This window comes from Marmota flaviventris, chromosome 5, assembly GCF_047511675.1.
Source record: "Marmota flaviventris isolate mMarFla1 chromosome 5, mMarFla1.hap1, whole genome shotgun sequence".
Lineage (NCBI taxonomy): Eukaryota > Metazoa > Chordata > Mammalia > Rodentia > Sciuridae > Marmota > Marmota flaviventris.
In genome coordinates, this window is record NC_092502.1 from 141327424 (window position 1) to 141344234 (window position 16811).

The 16811-nt window shown below is 33.6% G+C and overlaps 1 non-coding gene across 1 annotated transcript; it reads right to left on the bottom strand.

The window, feature by feature from the left end:
• Positions 1-8220: 8220 nt before the first annotated feature.
• On the bottom strand, positions 8221-8383 carry LOC114093509 (U1 spliceosomal RNA). Its single transcript, XR_003582905.2, has one exon. It is a non-coding gene; the product is annotated as a U1 spliceosomal RNA (small nuclear RNA).
• Between the last annotated feature and the right edge of the window lie 8428 nt (positions 8384-16811).

Below are 16811 nucleotides of genomic sequence, written 5' to 3' on the forward strand. Positions count from 1 at the left end.
CTCCAGAATTTTTCTCCTTGGATATCCTGGTAAGTTGACAGGCAATGTGCCTAATACTTATTTCCTCCATTCCTTTTATTTCATGAACTACTACTTGTTTCTGTTACAAAGTATCATGATTGACTTTTATAAAAATATTTTAATAGAGCACTAAAACTCTTAGTATGTAGCCTGTACCTAACTTTGACCATTTGTTGTCTCTTTTTGCATAAATTTTGACTCAGCCTCTGCACAAGTCATTCTTGGTCCTCGACACCTCCTCCTTTCTTGAGTATTTGATGAAGTTCTACCGAAAAGTGTAAAGTATAAAACTCACTAGTTTGAAGCCTCTCACAAAAGGCTCCTCCTTTCCCATCAGTTTAGACTATATTTGTACCTCTGTAATGCTTACTCTTCTTACTTCCATTAAACTCTTTTTTTTTTCCTTAAAGAAAGGAGAGAGAGAGAAAAAGAGAGAGAGAGAGAGATAGAGAGAGAGAGAGAGAGAGAGAGAGATTTAATATTTATTTTTCAGATTTTGGTGGACACAACATCTTTGTTTTATTTTGATGTGATGCTGAGGATCGAACCCAGTGCCCTGCGCATGCCAGGCGGGTGCATTACCGCTTGAGCCACATCCCCAGCCCCCCATTAAACTCTTAATATTAGATTTTGTCCATAATTATCACTTGTTGTGAACTTTTTAATTAGAATTTAAATCGTAAGAGAGATACCACCAAATCAGTATTCTTTTCATTCTCAGTTTTAAAGCAATGGCTAATGCCTACTTCAGTAAGTTTTTGTTTAAAGTTTTTTGAGTGAATAAAAAAATCACAAAAATCTTAAATAAATGAAAATGCAAATAATAAAGGGCCAGACCAGTGAAGATGAGAGAAGTATTATTAAAAATGATGGCTTTGGGATGAACATAAGAGTACTAGATAATGAAGAAATGGTGAGGAAGGACTTGTTCAAATTCTATTAATTTCAATCAAGTACACATGGAAAATTTATAGAATTATAATATTTTCAATATAAGCAAGTATTAGCTATCATTACTCATATAAAGTATGAAAATCTTCAATACATCAGTGAAATTAATATGGCTAGAACTTCCAGTTTATATTGAGAAAGTAAAGACATTATAATCAGCTCTTTCACTAAATCTGTAAGTCATCAGTAAAACTGACACTGAGAAAAAGGAGAAAGGTGAAAGGGGATGGGAATGGATGAATAGTTAGACAAATATGCTCTGTAAGGTGTACTTGAAATCAATCACTATTAATCTAGTTCAGTTAGGTGAGCAATTGTTTAACCAGACTGCTTTTCTGAACTCTCCACTTGCTTTAGCCATTTTTGTATGTCTTTATTGATTGCCAATGGGATTGTCAGCTTGACTAATGCATTTATTTAAGGGCATCAAGTAATGATGATCTTGTTCATTTGGCTTGTGGAAAAGTGATACTCCTCTCAATTTCAGGGAGGGAATCTACAGAAACAAGACATACACTTTTTTAAGAGACTAGATGTAGAATAAGCAAGAAATTGGAAGAGGAAAATGAAAAAAAAGCATGACATGCCAGAAAATATGGAGTTATTTGTTTACAATTTGAGACATTTTGTTGTTGTTGTTGTTGTTCTCCAGGCCCAATAATGAAGTAAATTTTTAAATTTACTGATGCTTAAATCATCATTTCCTTAAATTATATTTCCTTAATAAATAAATGTATTTAATATTCCAATTGAATGACTATGAAGGGAGAAAGGGTAACTAAAATGTAAATTATATCACTGGGCCAGTCTTGACTCCCTTTCTGCCTCTTGTCTTCTTCTTCACCACTCTGTCAGGGGGGTCATGTCTTCACCAGGCAATCCAAATTGTCACTTTCCTCCATACACCCTTGAGTGACATTCTCCACAATTAATCACATATCTTCACCTTGTTTTCTAAACTTCAGCTTTCACATACTGTGGGTTTTTAAATTTTGTTTTCTATTTTTAATTCTGTTCTCTAAACTTCTGGGAATTATGAAGCAGCTTGTTTCCCACCTGTAACATGCCTCAACACTCCATTTACATGAAATTGAATTATTGACCCCCAAAATATCACCACACCTTACCCTGTAATTTTGCAGTCCTCTCATAAATAGGTTGGTCATGTTCTTTCTGTACTTTATTTTTCCGTTGTGTAAGAGAGAGACTATTTGACCAGGCAGCATTGCTTTGGCCTATGAAATAGAGGTAGAAATTATAGTGTTCCCTTTCCAAGACCCAGCCTTCTTAATTTCAGCTCACTTTCATACACTGACCATCACAAAAATAGAACATGCCCAGTCTAGCCTGGTAATTCAAGGAGGGTGAGATACAAGAAAAGGAAGGCTAGCTACATTATGAAATACCTGGCCCCACATGGCACAGCCTAAGTATCATTGTTCTAGCCAACTGCAGATCCTTGAGAATAAATGAATGCTATTTTACTCTACATATCTGTGGAAGAGTTTTTTATATGGCATCAATTGACTGCTGTGGTTTGACTGTTTCCTAAAAAACTCACATTGAAATTCAGTTGCCATTGTAGCCGCATTAAGAGGTAGGGCCTTTAAGAAACTGTTATCTTGGGAGTGAGAAAGTTATCTGAGAGAGTTTTGCCCCATAATATATTATTCTCTTGCCATAAAATAACTTTCTACTATATGATGACAAAAGCAAATAGGCCTTCACCAGATTCAGCCTCTTATCTTGGATTTCCCAGCCTATACAAATGTGAGTCAAATACATCTGTTGTCTATAGTTCATGGAGTTGACAATATTCTTTTAGAGCAACAGAACATGGATTAAGACATGGACGAATACACCTATCCTATGTGCTCCTGTTTTACCTTCATTTAACATTTTGCTTTATATTTTAATAGCATGTTTAGTTAATTGTTCATCACTTTAATTGACAGCAATTTCTGAGAAATTAAAAGTTACATGTGCTTCTCAAACCATTATTTCAATTGTTCCTTTCATAGAACCAAGCACAAACTAGTACACATTTAGTAAATTTAACGTTTTTACAGGCTATAAGATTATTTTGAAAAATGTTATGTTGTATTCATCTTCTCATTTCCTTTCAACCTGCAACTATATCTGCATCATCTATTATAAATCATGTAATCATATATATATAAACATATGTGTAAATAAACATGCTTGTACATATTTTTATATGTATATAAACAAACACATGCAACATATACATTTTAATGAAAAATTAAGAAGCACAATAGACTGACATAGATAAAAAGATGAAGAGATGGTGTTTTTGATTGATGATGCAATTTAAGTGTTAGGTAAATATGTGATAACATGACCAAATTAGCAGATCTGAGATACAAGCTATATAGTAGTTCACGTCGTCTGACCCACCATTCCAACAACCTACCCTTAAATCAATGTTTTAAAGTAATGGCTACTTCAGTAAGTTTTTTAAAGAGTTTTTTGAGTGAATAAAAAATGCCACAAAAATCTTAAATAAATGAAAATCCACTTTGTAAGCTAACTAACTCAGGAAGCCAACTTGCCATGAGTGATGCTTATAAGAAATCAGTCTGCTAGCTTTACTAACAGTTCAGAAAGTCAAACAATAGCCCCTCTAACAGGTGGTTTAAGATGGCCAGAATTTGATCCATATTTGATAACTTCCTTAATTTTTGTTCTCATTTCCAACTTAGGGCCAGCCCGGGAAAGGAAAATGCACACCCTTAATCAATTAGAGAAGATATCTCATTTCAAATTATCCAAGTTACAACTTCCCAATGCCAAAAGTCTTCAAATGGGACATCCCTTAAATCTTTCATTTTTATAGACTGTAAAACTTTTCCACTCCCCTGTCTGCCCTGGAGTCTCTCCAAAAATTGCAAGTGACAGTGGCTGACTTCTGTGCTATAGAAAACTCTGAATAGTCTTTGCTCTTCTTGTTTGCTTGTATTTTACTCGTCTCCACAGGGGTATCAGGTTTTAGGACCAGGGTCTACAGCTAGTCACCAAGGGTGACCTGTTTGGTATAAAACAGGGTTCTGAGCTAAACTGACTTAGAAGAGAGAAAGAGGACCAACAGGATATGTGGGTGTGGGAAGACAAAGATAGACATATATACCTAGTTGGATCCATTTCTCAGTTAAGGAAAGTATAAAATGTTTACATTTAAAGAGAAATAGACTTCTGTGTATGAATTGTGAAAAAAAAAAGCCCTATGAAACCTTAATTTATATAATATTGCCGTTACTAATATAGTTTGAACGAAAACACTTATCTGAAGAATACTTCTCCCTTCCAATGTTGATATTTGCAAATTAACACTTGTGTCCCTAGAAAAATTACATAATCTGAAAATGACAGAAATAAGAAGCATCTAGACCCATGAAAGGAAAATATGACACTTTCAGGAGGCCATGTTGAATACAAATAAATGGGTTTAATTTGATAGGTATGTGTAACTATTATTGATGAGGGTTATTTACTAAGGGAAAACATGAGAAGGTTTTCTTTTTGCAATACCTGCTCCTACTATAATATGTTGAATCCTCCCCTCATCTTATTCCTATCTTTCTTCTGGATTTTCTCACTCCCTTAATATCTCTATTTGCTTCCAAAATATTTGTTCATTCTTCCTTAAGTAGTCACATTTATTATCTAGATTTTATGGAAATCTCAGTCTCATATTTAGCTAAGGCTAAACCAATACCACTAACATCTTGCAGTAGAGGTGTCAGATGGCCTGCATTTCCCAACCAGTGACTCTCCTCCCTCTTTTCCTTCCTGTACTTGCTCCTCAGGCAGAGTAGTGAGGCAGGCCAAAGATACACTCCTTACTGAGGACCCAAGCTACAGTCTCCCTCCTTGTTGGATGTCACTACTTAAATTAAAATTTAAGAATCTGATGCTGAAATATTCAAAAACATAATTTAATATTTATAACAATTCTTCACATAGTATAAAATATATGTTTTACAACCCACTGATCAGGGAAATAAATTTATTTACATCATTAATTACTAACTATAGAAAAATAAAGGGTTATTTTTAAAAGTTATATCCTTTGAATTGTATTTTTCCAAACCATTGAATTTTTTAAACTATAAAATTGAGAAATGAAACCAAGCTATCAGAGAGAAATTAATAACAAATAATTTGTCTTTCATTTTTATTAATACTAGAGTACAAACATTTGTTGGAGAATCAAGTCACCATTTAATCAATCTGACTATAACTTATCATCCTTTACTCTTCTTTTTCATCCACATTAAGGTATAAATTTTAAAAGAAACCACTAGTAACATAAACACATCAGAAAAATTGAAAATAATGCTAGGTGATGAAATAAATTTCATTCCTTTAATTGACGCTTTCATGAACAAAAATATGCAAAATACACATCTACATACATATTAGTTTCTTTTCATTTTCAGAATATGTGATGTACAATTAAATTATTAATAAAAATATGTAGCATAATCTTGCATATGTTAAGGCCAGTAACTAAATGATGCTGTTTTTCTTTGAATTAATAGTTTAATCAACTTAGAGAAATTAAAAATTACATACCATAAACAAGCTATTGTGTATGGGCATAATTTCTAGCACAAACATATATCTTTTTGTAGTTATTGAGAGGTTAAGAAAGACAGCCATTGCCCCTGTAGACCAAGAAGAAACATCATTTGTTTGTGTCTCTTATACCAAGGGCATAACACAAGGACTGGAGCTAAGAGCAGCACATGAAGAAAACACCTTCTAGTGAAGAATAAAGATGCAAGTGCAAACTGAATAATATCTTAGACTGTATAGATAGATGCCATAGAGTAAATGGAAAAATCTATTATTATTATTATTATTATTATTATTATTATTATTATTATAAGGCTTTCAATTCTTGTCAATGATTAGAATGTGAAAAATGCAGAGAAAATGTGTGAGAGGAAAAGTTCTTTTAGCTTTGGATTGTGCTTTTGTTACCATTAAAAACCACTTAGATTACTCAAGTATATTTTTATGAGCTTAGGACATAGAATGGAACATTTTTCTGGTAAACTTATGGCTTTGATTTTGTGATAAAATATGATTATTTGAACTGGAATAACCTTTTGCCTTAGTTCTTCTTGATTAAAATTCTCTCATCTAAATCGGGCTTTAAAAAGACATCAGAAATAAATATTGCACCAGTAATGATCCTTTAGTTGAGTAATTATTGAGCATTTGGAGTAATCATGTCAAACCACCACAAAGACTTTCTTGGAACAGAAGCAAACATTAATCTGGAATAATTTAATCTATTTATACGTAATTTACACTGCATAATATTTTTGTACTGCCAGAATTTGAATTAATGGCTTGTGAATGCTTTTCTTCTCTTTTTAAAATTATGATCAAGTACATGTGAGAGAATAGAGTATAAGGAAAGAGTAATTAGTAAGTTGATACACTAACAAATCTCCTGCAATATAGTTATTGCTACTAGTTGATCAAGACCTACTTAGAGTTTCAAAGATGCATTTGTGATTCACACATTTCCTCTTGAAGAGTTCTTCTTGTTTTCCTTCTTCTGTCTTCTTTCACCTTTCCCCCTCCCCCCAATCTTCTTTTCCTCTTTCAATTCCTATTTTTTTCTTCCATAGTTTTAACACAATAAACATGAATCCAAAATGAAAGTGTTTGATGATCTGACTTTTTTTTTCTTGCAAAATTAGGCATACCAAAATGTATCGAGATGTAAATATTCCATTCCAAATATTATTAATTTTTAACCCATCAGTCTCTGTTCTCATCGCAAGCCATTTTAGTACTCTACTGTTTGTCTAAAATATTCTACCATCCCCTTCTTATTTTTGTATATGCCTAATTCCATTTTGTCTTTTATTCAGGCTTCTTGTCATCTATCAGATGTGTCTCGCTTCTTAACTTCATCAAAGAGTAAATTCTCCTTTGAGATCAAACAACGTTATGGATACAGCTTTAATGTTATATTTAACATTACTTTTATAACTATGAGTCTATATATCTTTACCCACAGAAGTCCAGAATTCTTTTTAAATAAATATTTTTAAATTACTATTATTTTGTTTAGATTTCTGCATGGTAATGAGTAGAGGCTGAAGTTCAGAACATTTATGAGAATAAAATATATGAACTAATCAACTAATTAAATTAGTATTATCTAATGTCTTATCTTTAGAAGTGTATTAGATATTATTTTTCTAAAAAGTCATGAACTAATTCCCTGCTCCAGGTTTTCAGTAGGAAAAGATTGAATATCTTTTTAAATTTCTGTTATATTTCACAAATGTGTAACTACTTATTGGCAAGTAAAATATCCTTCTTGGTGATTTTTAAATTTAAAAATTGGTTTATTCAAATAATCAACTCCAATGATTATAACTATCTTAAAAATGTCATGCAGAGAAAGATTCTTAGTGCTTTATATATAATAGTTTTACAATAAGTACTTATTTAATGGATTATTGAGTTGGTAGAATTTTTCATAAACATCTCTAGGTGATAATCATATCTCTGAATTCTCTTTTTCATCTTGATGTCTCAAAATATTCTTCACTGTCTTCCATAATTCTTAGAGGTCTGTCTTGGGATCACCACAATGATAAAATAATAAAATAGAGGTTAGATTCTTTGAAGACTCCCAAGTTATAAAGTACCAAAACTTGTATTTTTTCATGAGAGAAAAATAAAATTATTGTGTTCATTTTTTGTTTGTGCTCCAGAACATATATCATATATCTTATTTAATACACGCCCATTCATTTTCTTGCTTTCACTAGCAGTATAAGAGAATTTCTATAACTTAACAATGATTATTTTTCAATGCTTTAACTTACCAGTACTATGGAGTGAAACAATGTTTGTCTTCTCTTGATCAAAGTAGAAATTTGCCCGTTTTTCCCCCTAGGGGATTTCATATCATTCTCAATTCTACAGATATAGATTATGTATCACAAATCAAATGTCTTCTCAGTGAATGGTATCTGCTGGTACTGTGTTGCAATGTTACTTGATGAGCAAAAATTTTTAAACTAGATTAATTTTCTTCCCCTTATGAATTTATTTCACTTTATATTGTGTTTCTTAATTTTTCTATTCATACACTATAAATTAATATTTTAATATGTTCATGATGTTTTTAGAAGCCTTTCATTTTCAGAACTTACTCTACCAGGAATTAATATTTGTATTTTTCTTTTTCCCCAGGGGAGACCTCAAACACAGTCCCCCACTACCACAAATTATGCAGTTGAGTTTCCCACATTTGGGGAAACCACAGGGGTCAGCACATTCGAAATGCAATGGATAAGCCTCGCCCTGGGAAAACCACCTTCATGATCATGGTACCTCCCTGCCAGGTAAGTATAACATGTATATTATTAAACACAAATTATGAGAGGCCATTGTGTTGGACTGAGTTCTTGCATCAGGCCCCAGCACCAATCTAAACCAAATTTGAGTTAATTGTGGTAAATTGCACATAATTAAACTAAAACTTTAAGGAAACAGGTATATCCTCAAAAGGAGCATTTCTGCCCCCTGGAAAATCTCCTGAAAAACAGAAGATTCCAATCTACCTAAGAAAGAATAATAAGGAAGTCCCGGGGCTGCTATCCAACTCAGCAGCAGAGTAATTTCTTAACTCAAAGAACTGAGTTTGGTTCTCAGCTCTTCAAATTAGTATAAGAAAGTTTCCTCTGCTTTAACCCTTAGAAGAAGAGTAACTGAAGTAACCTGACCTTCACCAACCAGCTTTTTTCTCTATTGTTCTGTTTCCTTGTTACCACTTTACAAAACCCACTATTCTACTAAGAAAGCCAGGTAGAAGCTCTCATTCAGTTAGAAGAATTGAGGTTGCCCAATTCTTGAATCACAAATAAAAACCAATTACATCATTAAATATATTTGTTGGAATTTTATTTTTTGATGGTGGATAATGTGAACGTGAAGATGTGTATATGCATGTTTTGTTCATTTATTTATATGTGTATGAATGGCAAAAAGGAAGATGACCTAAAAATCATGTCACTCAGAATAAACTTAGGTTAAAAGAAAGAGTGAATCAATTAATGTCTTAGCACAATGTACAAGACTTTGAATTAATTTAGTGATAATCAGAGTAAAAAATGTGTGGGAAATATTACAATCATAATTAAGAAAAAATTAATTGAAATTGATAGCTGGTCAATTTTGTTATTGCAAGGTTAGAGAATCGGGCAATGTTAAAATAAAACATGAAATACAGAGAAGAATTTTGTAGAAGTGAGCAATAAAATAAATAGCTTCCCTCTGCTCATGTTAGACTAGGTTATTAAAACACAGAACATAACCTGGATGAATATATTCATTATTATCTTGATTCATGACAGGCTAATGTTGGCATCCAGGAAATGCTTGATGAATGAATATGAAAAAAAAAAAAACACATAGGATGGGATTCATGATAAGATATTAGCCAGACACTATCACCTTGAGAAATGAGAATGTTTTGAAATTATCACTGGATACTAGTCTGTCATGTCCAGAAAGACAGTCAAGATAGGTCTAAATTTTGAGTCTAGAATCAACCCTGTTGGTGAGAAACTGTGAAGTTTGCATAGCTATGCTGGTGATGATGTTAGGTTAATCTGTGTGTTTAGAGATGATGCTCTTTGCTCTCTAATCTTCTTTATTCTTGCTGAGACTGAGCATTCCTATTCTCAGGCATTATCTGCTGTCAGAGGAGGCCAAACATCTATAGGTGAGTATTGATTCGAGTGCAAAAAAGAATAGAGAAAATGCTGAATATGATGTGACAGGCAGGCACCCAGTGGAAATATCGAGAATTCTAACCACGCTGGATTGGACACAGGCAGCCATGGGGGTGGTGGACATTTTAAGATCTGTTAGCATTTCGTATTAGAAATGGATAAGACATGCAATCTATCCAAAAATAATTAAAGGTAAATTGAATACTTGAACTCTTCAGCCCAAACCAAACTAATGCCATAATAATAGTTACTATTTATTAATCATATACTTTAGTCAATAACCCATTCAATTCTCACAGCAGCCTTATGAGATAGGTTTGATTACTAAGTAAGTCACTTATCTGAAATGGAAAAAGAGAGGTTAAGTGAGTCTCCCCAGATCATTCAAGAGGTTAGTGGCATAAGAGGGGATCCAAATTCATGTCTGCCCGGCCCTAAACCTAGAGATTTTATTTGAAACTATTTTTCCTTCCCACATGGAGAAGCAACTACAGAGAATACAATTTCTGAGAAGTAGAAAAAGGATTTGCTTGCAGAAAACATTCTCCTGCCTGCCAACTGATGCTTAAAATCCCCTTAACAGGGTGTTAAATTCTTTGCTTCCACAGACTGAGATAAGGTTTAAAATGCAAATAAACTTTAGAGAGATAACATTTGGGTATAAATTCATGAAAAAAATAAAATCTTTTGTGAGCAGATCTGTTGAGGGAATAAAGATTACGTGCAACATGGCATACAAAAGAGAGGGCAAACTGGGTCAAGGGGAAAAAGGGGGGGGGGAAGGAGGGGAAGCCTATGGAAGATGAGGAAGATACACTTGTCTTGCATCACTATTATTCTTAGGTAAGAATGTGTCCTAAATTTTCTCCTAAAATATCATTAGGATTTTTATAAAAACAATAACAACAACATGAAAAAAGCCTCACAAAAATGAACTTTAGATAAACTTCATATTTCATAACTCTGAGAAGAGAATAAAAACAATAATACTTACAGGAGTGTAAATATACTTAACTCCCATTTTTGATTTCCTGAAAACTGTTACTAAACCATAATGCTACCCTTTGCTTCCCCTTTCATATTCTTCTTCTTAAAAGCTGTGCATTCAACTGTGCTTGGAGAGCCATTTCTACCTGCCAATGTTGTCTCTGGGAAAAAAGGCAAATTAAAGGAAGGGCATTTTGCAGCAACTGTAATATCAGAAAATGTGCACAGCTGCTATAGATATGCTCCAAGGGTAACATCTGGAAAGAGATTTTCCCAGTTGATTAAATCATTGCCATTTAGAAGGAAATACACATTTTTTTTTCTTTGACTTTACCTTCTCCCCCTCCAATCTCCAGTTCCTAATTTAAAAAGTATTACATATACCTGAATTTCCCCCCCAAATTTAAAGTTTTTCAGAGTTTATAAATGTTGGAAATTTGCATGCATTAAAGAAGTTTCAATAATAAAACTTGAATAGTTTTAATAAATTTTTACAGCACTTTCCATTAAAATTTAAACATTGGCTGACCTTATGAAAAAATAATGTGACATATTTGGAGGTACAAAGATGGTGGAGTAAAAGAAGGGTGTAATTTTACTTGCTCTGCCGGTAGCATTCAATAAAGAAGTATGTCTATGCTGCTTCCCATTTGAGGTGGATGACAGAGGTAATACACTGAATCTCAACATCAGAATCACAGACAGAAATTCAGGTTCTGTGAATATATGACAGAAAAAACAAACAAACAAACAAACAAAAACAACCCTCAGTAATCCACCAGAGAAGGAAGTGACAACCCAAGAAGAAAGTAAAACTGAATTTGCAAAGAAAATTTGGAATGGGGAAATCCAAGGAACAAATTCCTGTCTGAACTTGAGTGACCCAGAGGCAACACAGTGAGTCCATGTGTGAGTTCTGCTCTGTGCTTCTAGGCTGCAGAAGAAAGAGCTGATGTGGGTCATCATCTTGGGGTGGCATTCTGCTGTGGAAGGAGCCCTGGAGATCATGATAAGCTTTAGCCAACTCTCCCTACATGGACCTGTCCTGAGGCAGGGTGCAAATGAGATGGACACAGGAGATTACCCAGGGAGATCCAAACCAGGGATTAAGAGTGGAATGTGGCTCACTTTCCCATTGTGTTTGGAGACTTGCAGGATTAGCCAGAGAAATTTCTGAAGATGGGCAGGTGGGCACATTTATACTCTGGGTCTGATTTTTGGGAAGGCCACATTTATGCAGGGTGAAATATGCAAGAAGAGTAAAGAGTTGGTTGCTTTGCCCCAAAAGTAGAGATCTCAGAACACTCCCCAGACTCAGATGCTCAGCAGTGATCAGTATCTCTCTGGCAATGTGGTGGACGTAGTTATTTTTTGTAGAGCAGATAACTCATGACAAAGCTTGGAACATCAGTAGACTTTTTCTTTTCTTTTCTTTTTGTCTTTTCTCCTTTTTCAATATGGTGTGAGTGTTAATGCATGTGATACTGGGGTATGTGAATATTTATTTTCATGTTTTTCTTCATTTGTATCACTTTTTCCTTTTCTTTTCTCTTTTATTTTCTTCTTTCCTTGAGCTTGTTATTTTTCTTTATTTTGACTTTATAACAGTAAGATTTTTTGTTTTTATATTTTGATTTGACTTTTTTTGTTTGTTTTGACTCCAATTTTTCCTCTTATTACTTTTCCCCTCTCTCCCCACTTCAGCTACCTACACTTTTTTGCTTTTTTTCCCCTTTCTTGTTATTTATTCATTTGATTCATTTTTTAACTCTTCCTTCTTTATAGCCATTACTTGCTTCCTTTCTCTTTCTGTACCTCTGTTAACCTTTTGAATATTTTAAATTCTCTTTGACTTTTCTACCCAATTTTCTTTCTTTTGAAGGAACTGCCATTTTATTATCTTTAAAAAGAATTTAGTTTATATGGTTACTGGTCCTACCATTTATGTTGGTGTAGTGCATAGTTGATACGCACTATATGCTTTAATGTGAGATCAAATTCATAGCTGTTGATTGTTGTTGCTGTTACTAAATGCTGAACTGACCGATCCTCTTTTTTTAAATTAATGGTGTACATGTCATAGTTGGCATCAGATGTTTATTCTAATGCTATATGTTGATTGGTATTGGTGTTGCTATTGCTGATTTTTCCTTTTTTTTTTTTTCTGAGTGGGGATGGGAAGCAAACACTACAGTATAAATTCACAAGGTAGAGACTTTATGACTGAACTACAAGTACAACTTAACAAAGTGAGGACACATCTTACTTCACACATAATCCAACCCTGCTCAAGATTCAAAGATATTTTAACAATAGGGGAAACAGAATCCCCAAACCAATGACCTAGGCTCCAATTTGGAACAAGTAGCAGGGCATATTGGGACCCACTCTTGGACCTCTATTTAGTCCTGTGGACAAATCAGAGAAAGAAAGGAAGGTTTTTAGAAAAATCCACAGGATATAGGAGCTCTACAAGAGGGAATCAATTCTGCAGTGCCTCAGTGGAAAACTGAGAAGCACTGGCAATTGAAACTAATATTTGGATTATACTGGGCCTGTATGTTGAAGCTAAGAGATACCAAAAGTGAAGTACTTATCAAAATTACAACTACACACCAAAGGACATTCTCACAAAGGAGGAAGATACACTTCTTTCAACAGTTGTGTAAAATCAAGACCTATGAAAACATGCGCAAAGCTGCAAATAATTCTTCCTGAAAAGTTACTATGCCCCAGCAAAAAACACATATACAGAGAAGGGGATGAAATTCCAGAGAAAGGCTTTTAAAAATAATTATTAAAATGATTAACAAGATAAAAGAAGATCTAAGGAATGAATTAAGGAATGAACTAAGAAATCAGTTAAAGAGTATGAATGACCATTTCAATAAAAAGAGAGTGATTCTGTAAAGAGACCAATTAGAACTTCCAGAAAAAAAAGGCACAAATAAATCAAATTGAAAATGTAATTGAAAGTATCACCAACAGACAAAATTAGATATTAAACAGAACATTCGGCCTCAGAGACAAGGTATTTGAGGTAGAACTCTCAGTAGACAGTGAAGAGGGCAGAAAAATATAATCAGAATATATGAGAATTCTGGGACAACAGTAACAGATCATCTTTAAGAGTTATATTTGAGTAGAATAAGACACAGAATACAAGCTAATGGATTAAGAAACTTTTCAGTAAAATAATAGCAGACATTCTCCAAACCTTAGGAACAAGATGAGCATCCTCATATAAGAGGCATACAGAATCCCAAATAGAAAACATCAAAAAAGAACTTCTTCAAAACATATCATGACCAAAATGCCTGACTTTGAGAATAAGGATAGAATATTAAAAGTTACAAGAGAAAAACCGCAGATGATATTTGAATGTAGACCAATAAGACTGACTTCAGACTTCACAATTCAAACACTAAAAGCAATGAGGACTGTGAATGAGATTTTACAAGCTCTGAAAGAAAACAATTGCCAAGTTTTCTATATCTAGCAAAGCTATTATTCAGAATCAAAGAAGAAATAAAAGCTTTTCATAATAAGGACAAACTAAAGAAATTCATGACCACTTACCTAAATTACAGAAAATATTTAAAGACACACTTCATAAAGAAGAACTCAAAAATAGACCCCTGAGCTCTCAAATGTATAAAACTCTCCAGTAGAGCACTTAAACAAATGAAAACTAAGAATGAATTAAATATATGAAATAATCCAAAAATGACTAGAAATAATAAACATACAATAGTAATGCTAAATATAAATTGTCAGGAGCCCCCATGGGTTGCATGTGGGTCACTGTGCATGGAAGCCTCATGGATAAATAGATATGGTGTCTGGGAATGACCAGAGGATATTTCCTCTGGTTGATTGCCCAGGGACAATGAGACTCTCTATTCTGCTTTGCTGTGGCCTATATATCACCTGAGATGGGTATAACTGGCCAAGATGTCAATCAACATGCTGTCTGCAAGACATCATGAAGCAAGACTCTGCCCTTGAATCCTAATCTCTGCCTTTGAATAAACCACCACAGCCATTTTTCTTTGTCTAGTTTCAGAACCCATGTGAACTAGATCTATCAGTGGCTTCACCTTTTGTAAATATATTTCTGAGTATTCGTGTTCTGATATTCACTGATTATTTGAGAAGTTTTAAGGTGGCTTACACCATCCTGGGCAGAAAGAAGAACCCCAATGAGATGCTGGATGTCGACCTCCAATAGTAAATGGTCTCATCTCTTTAATTAAAAGGCAGAGACTGGTGGAGTGGATTAAAAACAAGCCCCAACCATATGCTGCTTGCAGGAGACTCACTGTATAAGTAAAGATATCCACAGACTAAAAGTGAAAGGATGGAGAAAGATATTCCATGCAAATGAAGTACAAAAGCAATCAGGAATAGCTATTTTTATATCTGAAAAGGAGATTTAAAACAAAAAAAAAATCAAAAGATACAAGAAAGGCCCTTACATTATGTTAAAGGGAAGATCTAACAAAAAGACATAAAGATAGTAAATATATGAGCATCAAAATGTGGTGCACCCTATTACATGAAACACTTCATGTCCAAGACATATCCCAGTAAACTAACACTTTGTATTATGGTTTACATGTGAGATGTCCCCCAAAAGCTCATGTGTGAGACAATGCAAGAAAATTTAGAGATAACATAATGGGATTATAATAAACTTAACCTAATCAGTGTGTTAATTCCCTGATTAGGATTAACTGAGCTGTGACTAAAAATAGGTAGGGTGTAGCTGGAGGAACAGGTCATTGGGGAATATGCTCTTGAGGTTTTTATTTTGTCCATGAGGGAACTGTCTTGTTATTTCTCTCTGTTTCCTGGTACCATATCTCTAACTGCTTTTCTCCACTACTCTCTTCTGCTGTGATATTCTGCCTTATTGCAAGCCCTGAGAAATAGAGTTGGCCATCTGTGGCCTGAGATCTCTGAAACCAAGAGCCCCAAAATAAATTTTTCCTCTTTAAAATTGTTCTTCTCAGGGCTTTTGGTCACTGAAACCAAAAAACTGACTAAAACATTTGGTAATTTCAACAAACTTCTCTCCATAAGGGACAGGTCATCCAGATGTAAAGTCAATAAAAACATTATAAACCAAGTAGACCTAACAGACATCTATAGAATATTTCACCACAATATAGCTCAATATACTTTCTTTTCATCAGCTCATGGAACCTTTTCCAAAATAGCCATTTTAGGATAAAAAGAAAGTTTTAATGACTACAAAATAAATAAATAAGTAAATGTTATTCTATGTACCTTATCAGATGATAATGGACAATTTTTTTTAAAAGTAAGAAAACTTATAGAAATCATATAAACACATTGCAATTAAATAATAGACTTTAAATTAAAAATATGGATCATTGAAGAATTGAGAGGTTAAATGAAAACAACACTAGAATCAAATGAGAAAAGTGATATAGCATACCAAAATCTCTGGGACACTATGAAGGTAGCTCTAAGATCAACGATTGTAGCATTAAGTGCCCACATTTAAAAAAAAAAAGCAAAGAAAGAAAGAAAGATCTGAAATAAAAATCTAATGAGGCCCTGAAAATACAGGAGCAAAGTAATTCCAGAACCAGTAGAAAATGAGACATAATTAGGATTAGAGTTAAAATTAGTGAAGTAGAGAATTTTAAAAAAGTACAAATGATAAATGCAACAAAGAGTTGGTTATTTGAAAAGATCAACAAGATTGATAAACCCCTGGTCATACCAATGGAATGAGAGACATGATCCAAATCAGCACAATTTTAAATGAATAATTAGATCTCACCACAGATATTCTGAAATCCAGAAAATCGCTAAGGATAACTTTGAAAATGTGTATTACAACATATTAGAAAATCTAGATGATATTGACAGATTTCTAGATTAATTTTACCTACTCAAATTGAACTAGAAGGATATAGAAACTTAAATAGTCCAAAACTAAACCTAAACCATCATACTGAAGCAGTGACAAAAAATGTATTCCAACAAAACAAAGCCAAGAACCAAATGGACTCTCTGCTGAAC